The sequence below is a fragment of the Monodelphis domestica genome, chromosome 1, assembly GCF_027887165.1.
Source record: "Monodelphis domestica isolate mMonDom1 chromosome 1, mMonDom1.pri, whole genome shotgun sequence".
Classification (NCBI taxonomy): Eukaryota; Metazoa; Chordata; class Mammalia; order Didelphimorphia; family Didelphidae; genus Monodelphis; species Monodelphis domestica.
The window spans coordinates 167,483,164-167,494,654 of record NC_077227.1 but is presented as its reverse complement, the minus strand read 5'-3'; the positions used below and the strand labels follow the sequence as shown (position 1 = coordinate 167,494,654).

General features: G+C 40.3%; 1 long non-coding RNA gene across 1 annotated transcript; it reads left to right on the top strand.

The window, feature by feature from the left end:
- Positions 1-2,519: 2,519 nt before the first annotated feature.
- Positions 2,520-8,084, top strand: LOC103095381 (uncharacterized). Its single transcript, XR_008914652.1, has 2 exons — positions 2,520-6,884; positions 7,835-8,084. It is a non-coding gene; the product is annotated as an uncharacterized LOC103095381 (long non-coding RNA).
- The last annotated feature ends 3,407 nt before the right edge of the window (positions 8,085-11,491 follow it).

The window sequence follows — 11,491 nt, the reverse complement described above, 5'->3', positions numbered from 1 at the left end:
TAGAACCTCTCTCTGTGCTATGCATGCCACTGACCTTTGCTGCTCTGGCCCGTTTCTAAATTTCCTGCCAGCAGAAGGCCATCCAGGGTTCTTATCCTTCAAGCAAGGGGCAGAGAAACTGTCCTCTTGGACTGCGATCACCCTAAGTCCATTCAGCCACGCCCTGGAGCCTGGTCACCCTTGATATCTAGGATGGACATCAATAGCCCACATATAACTAACTATATCACCTCATAAGGACTTTCCACATAGTTATTTTAGTTATTTTATGTATAATTATTTTATCATAATTAGTTTATATTGATCTTATTAACGCCTTTTCACAGATAGTGATGTGCATGTATGTGTGATAGGGATGTACCTAGTAGAGGGCTTATAGTTTCCTCTTACTTGTCTTTATCAAGTATTATGAATAATAATTATACTGTTATTAGGACAATTTTCTTCAAGTTCTCTATTATATAAAAAATATTACCTGCCCCTACTGTGTGAAGTTATTCCTGAAAAGTATCCTTAAATTTGAATCTATTTCTCTGGGTTTCCTATGTGTCTTTTTGCTTCTGGGAGATTTAAAATGCAAGAGAATAAAGGAGTTATGAGATAAGAAAAAGCAAATTCTAAGGTGGGACAGACAACCTGGCAATATACGGCACCAGAATATACCATGTAGCATTATCAGTTTTTGATCTCCCTCTACTACTCTATTCTCTATGTGGTTTAACCTTTCTTTTATCTTTTCCCCTTTTTCTGTTCTTCCTATTTTCTTCTTTTTCTTTTTCCAAATTTGATCTTTTTGCCTCAACTGTATTATTGCCATGCATCTATATTGTATTCAGGGTTCAAGAGATTGATGATTTCTCATCCAAAAAGTGCTAAGAAAAGAGAGGTGGTAAGACAGTGAGTAAAGAGGTAAAACAGGGAAAATACCAAGGCATGTCCCCACCGAAAGCAGCAGATTCAGCCTGAACCTATTAGACTGTTTGCCTTGCACTACTTTCCAATGGGAATTTCTCTAGCATCAGAAAGCACCTTCCTAGCATTTTTCTTATAGCTTTTTATAAAGAAATGTGGAGACAAAGTAAGCAAAATTCAAGTGGGAAAAAAAAAGGCCTAAAAAAATCTCAGAGGAAACAATAGGCCTAGCAATATCAGATCTCACTCAATCTGTTATAAAACAGCATTTGTTCAGTCATGTCCAACTCTTTATGACCCCAATCGGGATTTTCTTAACAAAGATACTGGATTAGTTTGCCATTTCCTTCTCACGTTCATTTTACAGATGGGGAAACTGAGGCAAATAAGGTTAAGTGATTTGCCCAGGGTCACACAGCTAGTAATTCTCAGAGGCCATATTTGAACTCATGAAGATGAGACTTCTTGACTCCAGGCCTGGTACTATTATCTACTATTCCACCTAGCTGCTCCATATAACAGTATTAGTTATAGTCATTAACAGTATTGGGTACTAGATTTTAAAAAAGAAATGTCATTTGAACAGACCAGATAAGCAAGACTCACAAATAATTTGCTATTGTTTTATAAGCACAATGACAAACAACTGTCAGAAGGATTTCCTGTTCAATAAGGACTATGGTAAAACTTGAAAGCAGTTTGGCAGAAATTGGGTTTAGATTAGCATCATATACCATATATTATCAGAAAATTTGAAAGCATACACAAACTAAATATGGTGGGGGTGGAAAGTTGAGGGGGAAGGTGAGGATCACATTAAAATAGTAGAGGAAATCAAGACAAAATGCTTTTCATAATTTTTGCTGATGAGGAAGAGGGGAAGGATTCTTACCCAAACAAGGACAGAGTAGACAATAACCATTTTTTTTGTCATGTGTAATTAAAGATTTTTTAACAAATGAAATCAACATATTTAGAAAAAGAAGAAAACTTGAGTGCCAAAAATATTTATATCAGATATTTCTAATATCAAAGAAGTTAGTCACAGTCAGTCAATAAACATCTATTAAGTATCTGCTATGTGCCAGGTACTATGCTAAACCTCGAGGGTACCAAAAAGTGGCTTTCCTTGCCCCGAAAGAACTTAACAATCTCATGTGGGAAGACAGCACACAAAAGGAGGATAAAAAGCAGGGAATAGGGAGGAAGGTAACAAGTGTAGGGACATGATAGAGGAGTCCAAATATATGGGACATAAAAAAATATAGCATAGTAGTAGTCTCTCGGTAACCGAGGATGACGATTGTCTTTGTGCATTTTCATCTATGGTGTATAGATGAGTGTGCACAAAGACACTTGTGCGTGAAGGAGATTTAAGTGGAAAAGCTGATGCACAGAGACAGTCCCACTCTCTCGGCATTGGAAGCCTGGGTCCAGTGGCACGAAAAATCGTTACACCTGGAGACTTCCTCAGCTGCATTGGATGGCCGTGTTGTCTTTTGTGCTCCAACATGCCCTAAGCACTCCACAGTGCTTTGCTGCGTCGCCATCTCAGCCGTTGAACCTTCTTGTTGGTTTCTTCCACCTGTTCCGCCGAAATAGTCTTCACATGCTGGGTGAGCAAAGCCTTAGTTCACCAGGGGTTGATGACCCAATGGTTACCCTCACAAAGTTTGGCCGGCCTGTAGAAGTCGTTGGCCCAGGGTGTGGCCGCTGCCGCATGCTAGCAGCTACTGGGAGCCACAAGTGAGAGCTGAGTGTCAGGTGAGGGTCAGAGGTTGGAGAGCTGCCCTAAAAAAAATAAAAATAAATAAATAGGGAATTAATAAAATATGTAAGAGCAGAGGCCATTTCTAGCTTCAAAAGTTAATACTAGAAAGAAATAAAATTTTAAAAAATAAAGAAAATGTAATAAAAGAATTATAAATTATCAATAATGTTACATCCCAAATAATAATCAGATAAGTGAAAAGAAAAACTGTTCTAAGGTTTTTAAATCAGGTCTATCAAAGTGCCAAAGAAGATAAATAACAAAAAGTCAGTATTCAAGGAATTATGAGAAGATGAACAATGAATATGCTGTTACAGAAATTATAAATTGCTTTTACCATTTTGGAAAATAATTTGGAAATATAAGAGAAAAATCATTAAACTGTTAATACCCTGTGAGTGATCCTATTACTAGGCATATAACCCTTTGATGCCAAAGACAGAAAGAAAAACTCCTATACCACACTCTTCCTATCAGCCACTTTTCATATTCATTTGAACTCAACAAATATAAAATTCCTAATGTATGAAAAGGAAAAATAGAGATTTAAGGCTCTACTAGAGGTCAAATTGAAACAATGAAAGAAGATCATTTTTATAAATACCTTGTTCTCTTCAGGCACTGGGAATAAAGATATCGGGGAGAAAGCTGTAGCTGTGTATGTCCCAAGATTATTGTTATCTCAAAAGCTAATCTCAATTAGAAAATTTTAAATCAACTAGCATCTATATAATGATCGTGTTAATTTATGCCTTTAGAACTATAATAAGGTGCCATAACTAACTTGGAATGTAGTTCAACAAAAACCTGTAGATTGTTAATGAAATGCAAGGTCTGTCATCCTAAGGCAACTATAGGACAATTAATGTCCTAGATAGAAAGGAAGAAACAGATTGAAAGACATCCTTGGAGTATATGACAAATGTATCAAAAACCTAGAGAAACTTTTTTTTTTTCGTAAAGTAAACATCATTTTACTAAGCAAAAGTCATGGTTGATAACAGGTGCATGCCATTGGAATTGTTTAATGTAACCAAGAAATGGTTTCTATCTAGATGAAACCTGTGAAATACCATAGTTTTAAGAGTGGAATTAAAGACCTTTCCTAGGTGATATCCACATGAATTCAGCTAACAACAATGTCAACAAGGAAGTGCCAGTCAGTGGCTGAGATGGATTTATAGAAATGGAGAGATTTATGATAATTTGAAGACTAACTCATCACTCTTGCCTGAATTATAAAAGGGAGTTTTACCAAGGCTAATTATACAAAGAAATGGTTAGAAAGTATTCAATGCATCCTGCAGACTGCAGAAATTTAACACCTGCTAAATGCTTTAGTAAGACATGACCTGGTAACTATAATTATATATTCGAAGATTGCTTTCTTTTCCAGGACTAATGGTGAGAAAAATAGCCATAGTACGAATACAGGCATAGAAATAGCATCAAACATTTGCTCTACTAGAATTGAAACATTATCACAGACCAAACTGTTGCTTACCATTTCCCAGACATGGCACTTTAGTAACATCTCCATAACAAATACTCATAATCTCCTATTGACATGAAACTGGACTCTTACAAAATAATGAGATCTAGCAGAAGAAAACAAAATCACGTGGGTACAAGATGAACAGGGTGTCACTTGCCTCGTCCTTTCTCTATGATTCGAGTTGCAGCATGGATGCTTTCAATGAGCCTAAAGACAATAAGCTTCCATCCCAATACTTTTTTTTCCAACTATAAAAAGAAGTTATTTTATCCACCTGTGCAAGAGTTCACAGAACATTAAATACAAGGGAATAATAGCAGGATAATGACTTGTCCCAGGATTGTCTCTCTCTAAACTCCATTGAACAAAAGAGAATGATTTTTTTCTATAATGATGACAGCAGACATTTACAAGGAACTTTCAGATTTATAAAACATTTCATATATATTTTCTTACTGGAGTCTCACAACAACTCTAGGGAGTCACATTATTATTATGTTCCCTTTACAAATAAGGAAACTGAGGTTCAGAGAAATTAAAGACCACTTCTGTGGTCACAGAGAGTATAAATCTATTACAGTTGCATTATCTTTCTGGATGCCTGTTGCCTATAGCATTGCTCTTAGTATGAGAACTACAAATATTCCAGTGTGTAATTAATGCATGAATCCTTGACGTCCTGTGCCCTCTCCAGAAACCCTGCCTGTTCATACAGTATCTCAGGAGTTCAGAAAGGGTTGAGTGTGGAGAATGGGAGTCACAGATGTTTATGAATCTTCTATTCATTTCCAGGTGCAGATTTAGTGTTAAGTCTGTGATTTGACCTTCCTACTCACACTTTCTGAACTACACAGTTCAATAGATTGCATGTTGAAGAACTGGCTTCGGGTCCTGTCCCACTCCTCTCTCATTAGGTCTCAGATAGAATAATCTCTCTCTTCCTTCTCTACACTTACTTTTGCTCTTCTCTCCCACACACAGTTTAAGAATCCCAAGGGAAAGAAGGAAAAAAACCCTATTTTACATATAGTTCTTCAGCAAAACACAGGATCCCCTCAGAAGTTTCTAAAAAACATGATACTTTAATTATGTATTTTACATATTAAGGTTCATTATAAACTTACTACTGAACACCAGTTAATTAAACTTGCTAGGTTACTATGTTTTAATAAATTAAATTCAATGCATATGATAATAACTTCATTCACTCTATTAGAATTTTTAGTTTACTCATTTAAACACATTTCTATTATGTGTTCTCAGTTGCTGTTTTCTTTCTGCTTTTTACTCCAGAATATTTTACCAAATTCTTTTGATATTTCTTTGTATTTATTAGTCTTTTTATTATATTATTGTATTCCATTATACTTTTGGGCCAAAACTTATTTAACTATTCCCTTTTAGTTGGATATTTAGGTTTTTTCCAGGTGTTGTTTTTACTTTAATAGCAACACAATATTGCTATGAAAACCATCGACAGGTAGCCCTTTATTTTTATTGTTTTTTTTTAACATTTTCAGAGTACTTTCCCAACAATGGAATTATCTGGTGAAAAGTTATGATTATTTTTGTAAACTTTCCTGCCTACTGGTAAATTTAAGAGTTCATTCCTCAGTGCTTACATATAGTAGGTGCCTAACAAATAAATGTTGATCAATGGGAAGAGCCTGAGAGCAGTGGAAAGGGTTCTTCTGCTTTTGTCTTGCCCATTTTGTGGGGAGACCCCCTTCCTTTTGGTCCACTTTGTATTTGTACTCTCTCCGGGCTGGTGCTCTCCCATCCCATTCCATCACTCCCTTCCCCTTTTTCTGGCTTGCTTCCTCTACATCAGCCCTGCTTCTTGCCTAGTCAACTGAGCTCTACTCTGTTCTGCACCCTTAGGTACCCATCTTCTCTACTCCCTGGCTCTCCAGGCCTGGAGGCACCTGTTCTCCCTGTGCCCTGGAGAAGAAGCAGGGCAACAAGGGTGAGGTGTGCAGGGAACTGATTTTCAGGCCACTCTGCAAGCAGTCGTTTCTGTGCTTGACTTTTCTGCCTGTGGGCTCAGAGGCCCTCTGTTGTTCCAGTTTCTCCGCCCTTGTTTGCAACCCATTAGCCAGGCCTGAGCTTGACCGTGTTTTTTACCTGAAACCCAAAGATAGCCTACAAAGAGCTTATTCCACAAGGTTCCCCAAGCAGGGGCAAGCAGACAGCCAGGCAACAGAAGCCAGTGCCCACTGTGACTACTCAGTAATGGGTGGCCCCCCTTTGTCCATCTTATTATTCCTTTCAGGAGGTCCTGGATGGATGTTTTTTCTTCTTTGTCCCAAGTCCCAAGACTTTTCCTCAGCAGGTCTGTCAGTGTCCTGGTTAATGGTAGCAATTCTGCCAATGAGAAGAGGGACTTGGGATTTTCTGCTGAAAACTCTGTCCTATACACCTGCCTGAGGCTTCTGAATGCGTCAGGATTTCCCTTGGAACTCCCACTAAATACCTGCTCACCACACTGCCCTGACTTTGCTGTAGTATGTACACCTGACTCATTTTTACTCTTCTTTTCCAACTTTTATATTACAGAAGGCAGAGGTCTTGTTGCCTACTAAGGGAGGGGAAGGAAGGCTCTATTATTTCTCAAGTCTGCCATATACAAGAGGAAGATTGGGATGTCTGGATAACGATGGTCCAGAATCCATTCAGTCACTTATGTGGGGCACTGAAATAGAGAAGGTAAACTGAGGAAATTGTTTTTTCTTGCAATGACTGCTGCCCTCTGGCTTTGACTAGACAGAGCTGCTAAAGGGAACCCTGAAGCTACTTATTTGTAATGAAGTTAGGAATGAGAAATGCTGAGGGATGCTATTACAGGGATGTTGCCACACAGGGGAACTGCTTTGGAGAAATGCTCTGGGGTTTGCCTACTGATCCCTACTGATGGCTGATGGATCAGTATATCTTTCTAATCTCCTCCTCCCTTTCACTCCCTCCTTTCTCCAACCCTCTTGGTCCTGCCATCCTCTCCTCCCAATTCTTCTTGAAGCCTTTGGCTTCTTCCCTCCCCCCTGAGTGAACTATAAAGATAACTCTTTTCTTTTCCTTTTCAAGTCAAGGGATTTATTGGGATAACAGGATGGGAAAATTGAGGGTTTGAGAAAGTAGTCCAGTCACAAACTGTGACTAAGACAATTAGAGAGATGGAGGATAACAGCTTTTAAATCTTCTTCTTCACAATATCAGCAAGGTCTCTCAGCTTAATCCCAGAGAGAAACAAAGTTCAAAATCTCTCCTTCAGCTTGGCTTTTCTCCAATTCTTGGTCAGTCAAAATCTCAGAAATAACAGAGGTTTCCCCTTGATCAGAGAACCCCAAAACCAAGTCAGCCCCACAAGGGTCTTTCAGCCAGCTTCAACTGCCCAAAATCAGAGAGAAACAGAGCCCAAGTCAAAGTCAAGTTTTTTGCTTCTCCTCTGTGTGACCAGAAACCCCCAACTGCCACTCCTGGGAACATTCCTTTTGGAACCTTCTCCTTGATTGACAGGCAGGTCCCCAGCCTTGGTTCTTGCATTTTGGCTTATAAAGTCCTCTCTCTCTCTCCATGCCTCTACCACAATACCCTTACTTTGGCTTCTGTTCTTTCTGAGAAGTGGCAGGATGATGTTTTCTACTTTTTGGACTCTTCAGCAGACTGACGGTCTGTGTTCTGGCCAGTGTCAAAGATGGTGCTTCTGGGGATGAGAAAGACTGGATGGGATTTTCCCCTGACAACTGCCAGAGGCTCCTCATGATCAGAACAAGATCTGTGATGATCTTGACAAGATCTTAGCTTTGAACTCCCTCTAAATGGCTATTCCCTGACCATTTGGATTTTATAACTTTGGAAAACATGTGAAAATTTGTTATTAAAATAAAATAAAATGACTTCTCCCTACAATGCCCTGGCCTAGGTGTAGTATGTTTACCTGACTCATTTTGACTTCTCTTTCCCGACTTTGGTATTACCAAAGATAGAGGTCTTGATCCACACCAAAGGAGAAGCAGAAAAGTCTCCATATCTCTTAAGTCTGCCTGTTTTAAGAAAGAGGGTGGGGCTAAACTGTTATTGGCATCTCTAGGTTAGGATGGTCCTGCATCCACTTAGTTAAGTGGGTCTGTAGCACTCTCACTTTATTTTCTGCTCCTTCTGGGAGACATGGATATCTTTTCCTTTGGGGACTCCTCATAGGGTTCTTCCTAGTAGTAATTGTCGACCTGAATAAAATAAAACTACCTAACTAGTAGTAATAAAGGGTCTTTAATCAAGGGAAGATTATAATCTGGGGTCCCTCACAGTACTGGAGTATTATGGGACCCATGAGGAACTGGGAGAATAGGGTTTAAATGCAGTTATCCTTCCACATGCTGGGGTTAGGGACAAGTAGCCCCCTCTATATGGAAAATCTGCATAAAATATTTTTGGCCCTTGGCTTCTAAACTGGTGTCCCATCCCCAGGTCTGGCTCCCCATCCACTGAGCCACCCAGCTGCCCCCTATAAGTTGTTTAAAATAACAACCAGAGACTAATGTGTTATGATCGCACCCTTGGGCAATTTGTGGCTCTGGGATAGAGCAGTGGACCTGGAGCAAGGGCCTCTTGGTGGTCTGCAGCTACATTTGACTTGATGGGATTTTCTTCTGAAAGCTCTGCCCCAGACACCTCCTAAGAGGCTTCTCCTGAAAGGGACTGAGACTTTGAACTCCCACTAAATAACTCTTCCCCACACTATCCTGGCTCACTTTTACTCTTCTTTTCCAACTTTAATATTCCAGGAGTCTGGGTCTTATTGCACATGAAAGGAGAGTTAGAAAAGGAAGCCTCCATCTCTCAACCTGCCTTGTACAAGGGGAAGGAGGAGGGGGACAAAACTGTTATTGGCATCTCTAAGTAATGGTGGTTCAAAATGTCCCAGATACTTGCCTGAGGCTTCCGTCGAATGGGACAAGATCTTGCTTTGGACTCTGACCAAAGGGCTACGCTTTTCACTGCCCTGACCTTGGTGTTATATGTATACCTAACTCATCTTTACGCGGCGGTCCCAGTTTTTGTATTGGAGACATCGAGTGTGTTGTCCTCAGAGTTCCTGGCATGGGAGCCAGAAACGTCTCAGTCGATCAGTATTTATGAAGACTCTGTGCTAAGTACTTGGGGTACAAAAAGAGGCAAAACTCGCTCCTGCCCTCAAGGAGCTCACAGTCTAATGAAGATAACGAGTGAACGAATATATACAAACAGAATGTAAACCGGGTAAAAGGGGAATAATTAACAGAGGGGAGGTATTAGAATTGAGAGGGTTCTGGAGAGATTTCTTATAAGAGGTGGAATTTTAGTTGGCATTTAAAGAAAGCCAGCGAAGTCTGTAGCTACAGAAAATTCCAGGAACTGAGATGAAGAATGCTGTTGTGGGAGAAGAGGCCAGTGCCACTGGACTGAAGAATACTGTACGTGATAGTAACAAGAAGACTGAAAATATGGGGAAAGCTAGGTGATGAAGGGCTTTGAATGCCAGAGATTTTGTATTTGATCCAAGAGGGGCCTGGGATCCACTGGAGTTTGTTCAGTAGGGGACCTCACAGGGTAGCCTCTGGTAGGAGCCATGTTTCCATAATACCTAGTAGGCTGAAGGGGGATGGATGAGGCTTACTTAAAACTTTGGGGTGGGAAGGTGGAGAGGGACAGGAATAAGAAGGCTGGTGTTGAGGGTGGGGAATAGGGTTTAAATGACCTATAGGGGTTCAGAATCACTGGGATATGACGAGTGCAAGGTATGAGAATGTTCATCCTTGACAGGAGGCCACCACTCTTCCCAAAGGAGTTTGGAGAGCAAGTTGAAGTCAAGTACAGTATAAGATGGGAGCCCCAACTTCACTACTCCATTTCCCTCAGAAGGGTGGAAAATTAGATGAGAAAGGAGACAGCAGGAGATGGACACTGACCCGGTAAAGGGGGAGATAAAAAGCCCCATTCTCTATCAACTTTCCTCTTCCTCTTCTCCAAAGGGACAGGCAACAGCAGGAGGTTGAAGGTCAAAGGGAAGGATGCTCCTCTTTGCACCAGAGGTTCTCTACATCCCAATCGGGAGATCCAGCTGGCAGTAGGTGGTGGGAGTTGCCTTGTATAGATCAAAGTCATTGTCTGGGGCCAAAGGAAGGCTCCCAGTGGCCTCTTGCGGCCTTCCCCCAGGGGAAATGTTTTGCCTCAAAGGAGATAGAAGGTAGGAGGTCAGAAGAACATTTGCCTCCTTTTCTTACCTGAGACTGGAGATGAACTCATAGAACCCAACTGAACCCAGTCTTCCTCTGCTCAATTAATATGGGAATTCTGAATCTAGGATGGGAAGCATAGAGGATGGCTTTCTGTAACCATCACCCACTTGAGGAGTGTCTCTCCTGTATTGGGGGAGGGTGGTATTGGGAGTTCTTTGGGGCCAGATTATAAGCTTTCTTGGGGAGATGTCAAAAGATATGAAAGTTTACCTATCACTACTGAATGGCTAATAGGGATGGGGATGGTAGGTATAGGGACTAGATCTATGACTTCATCTGTATAGAGAACCTCAAGGAGAGGAAATACCGTCTACCAAAAAAAAAGTTGGTACCTTCTCTGCAACTTAGATTCTGAAAGCATTTTCTAGGGTCCTGGGAGTTTAAGTTTCTTGTCCAATGTCACACAGCCAGGATATAGCAGAAGTAAGACTTCCACTCAAGGCTCAATTCTCTCTTTGTCCTGGACTGAAATGCAAATGCTACAAAACAGGACATTTTCCTTGAAAAGCAGAAATGGAGCAGAGGGAGAGAATTAATTGTAAAGAAGCATTACAATGAGGGCATTTAGGTGGCTAGTGGATAGAGAGCCAGACCCAGATATGGGAGGTCCTGGGTTCAAATCTAGCCTCAGACATTTCTTAGCTATGTGATCTGGGCAAGTCACTTAACCCAGATTGCCTTGTACTTACTGCTCTTCTGCCTTGGAGCCAATACTTAGTATTAATTCTAAGACAGAAGGTAAGGGTTTTTTTTTCAAGCAGCATTACAATAAATCATGAACAAGAATTTAAAAATAACTTTGTTTATGCTTTTGTTGAAATAGTATTATAATGAAATGGTCTTTCAAAAGTCACCCCTAGGGAGGATGTCCCTCCACATGTGGCACCTTGAAGATTCTAAAGTAAAATTTGAATCAAGTTCCCTTCCTTTAAGTCTTTTTTTTTTATATAGTTCTTCCTTCTGATAAGATGGTGAACCTTAGCGAAAAGCCCACTAAAAGGTCTCTGGAACCATTTGGTAGTATATTAACTTTTATGG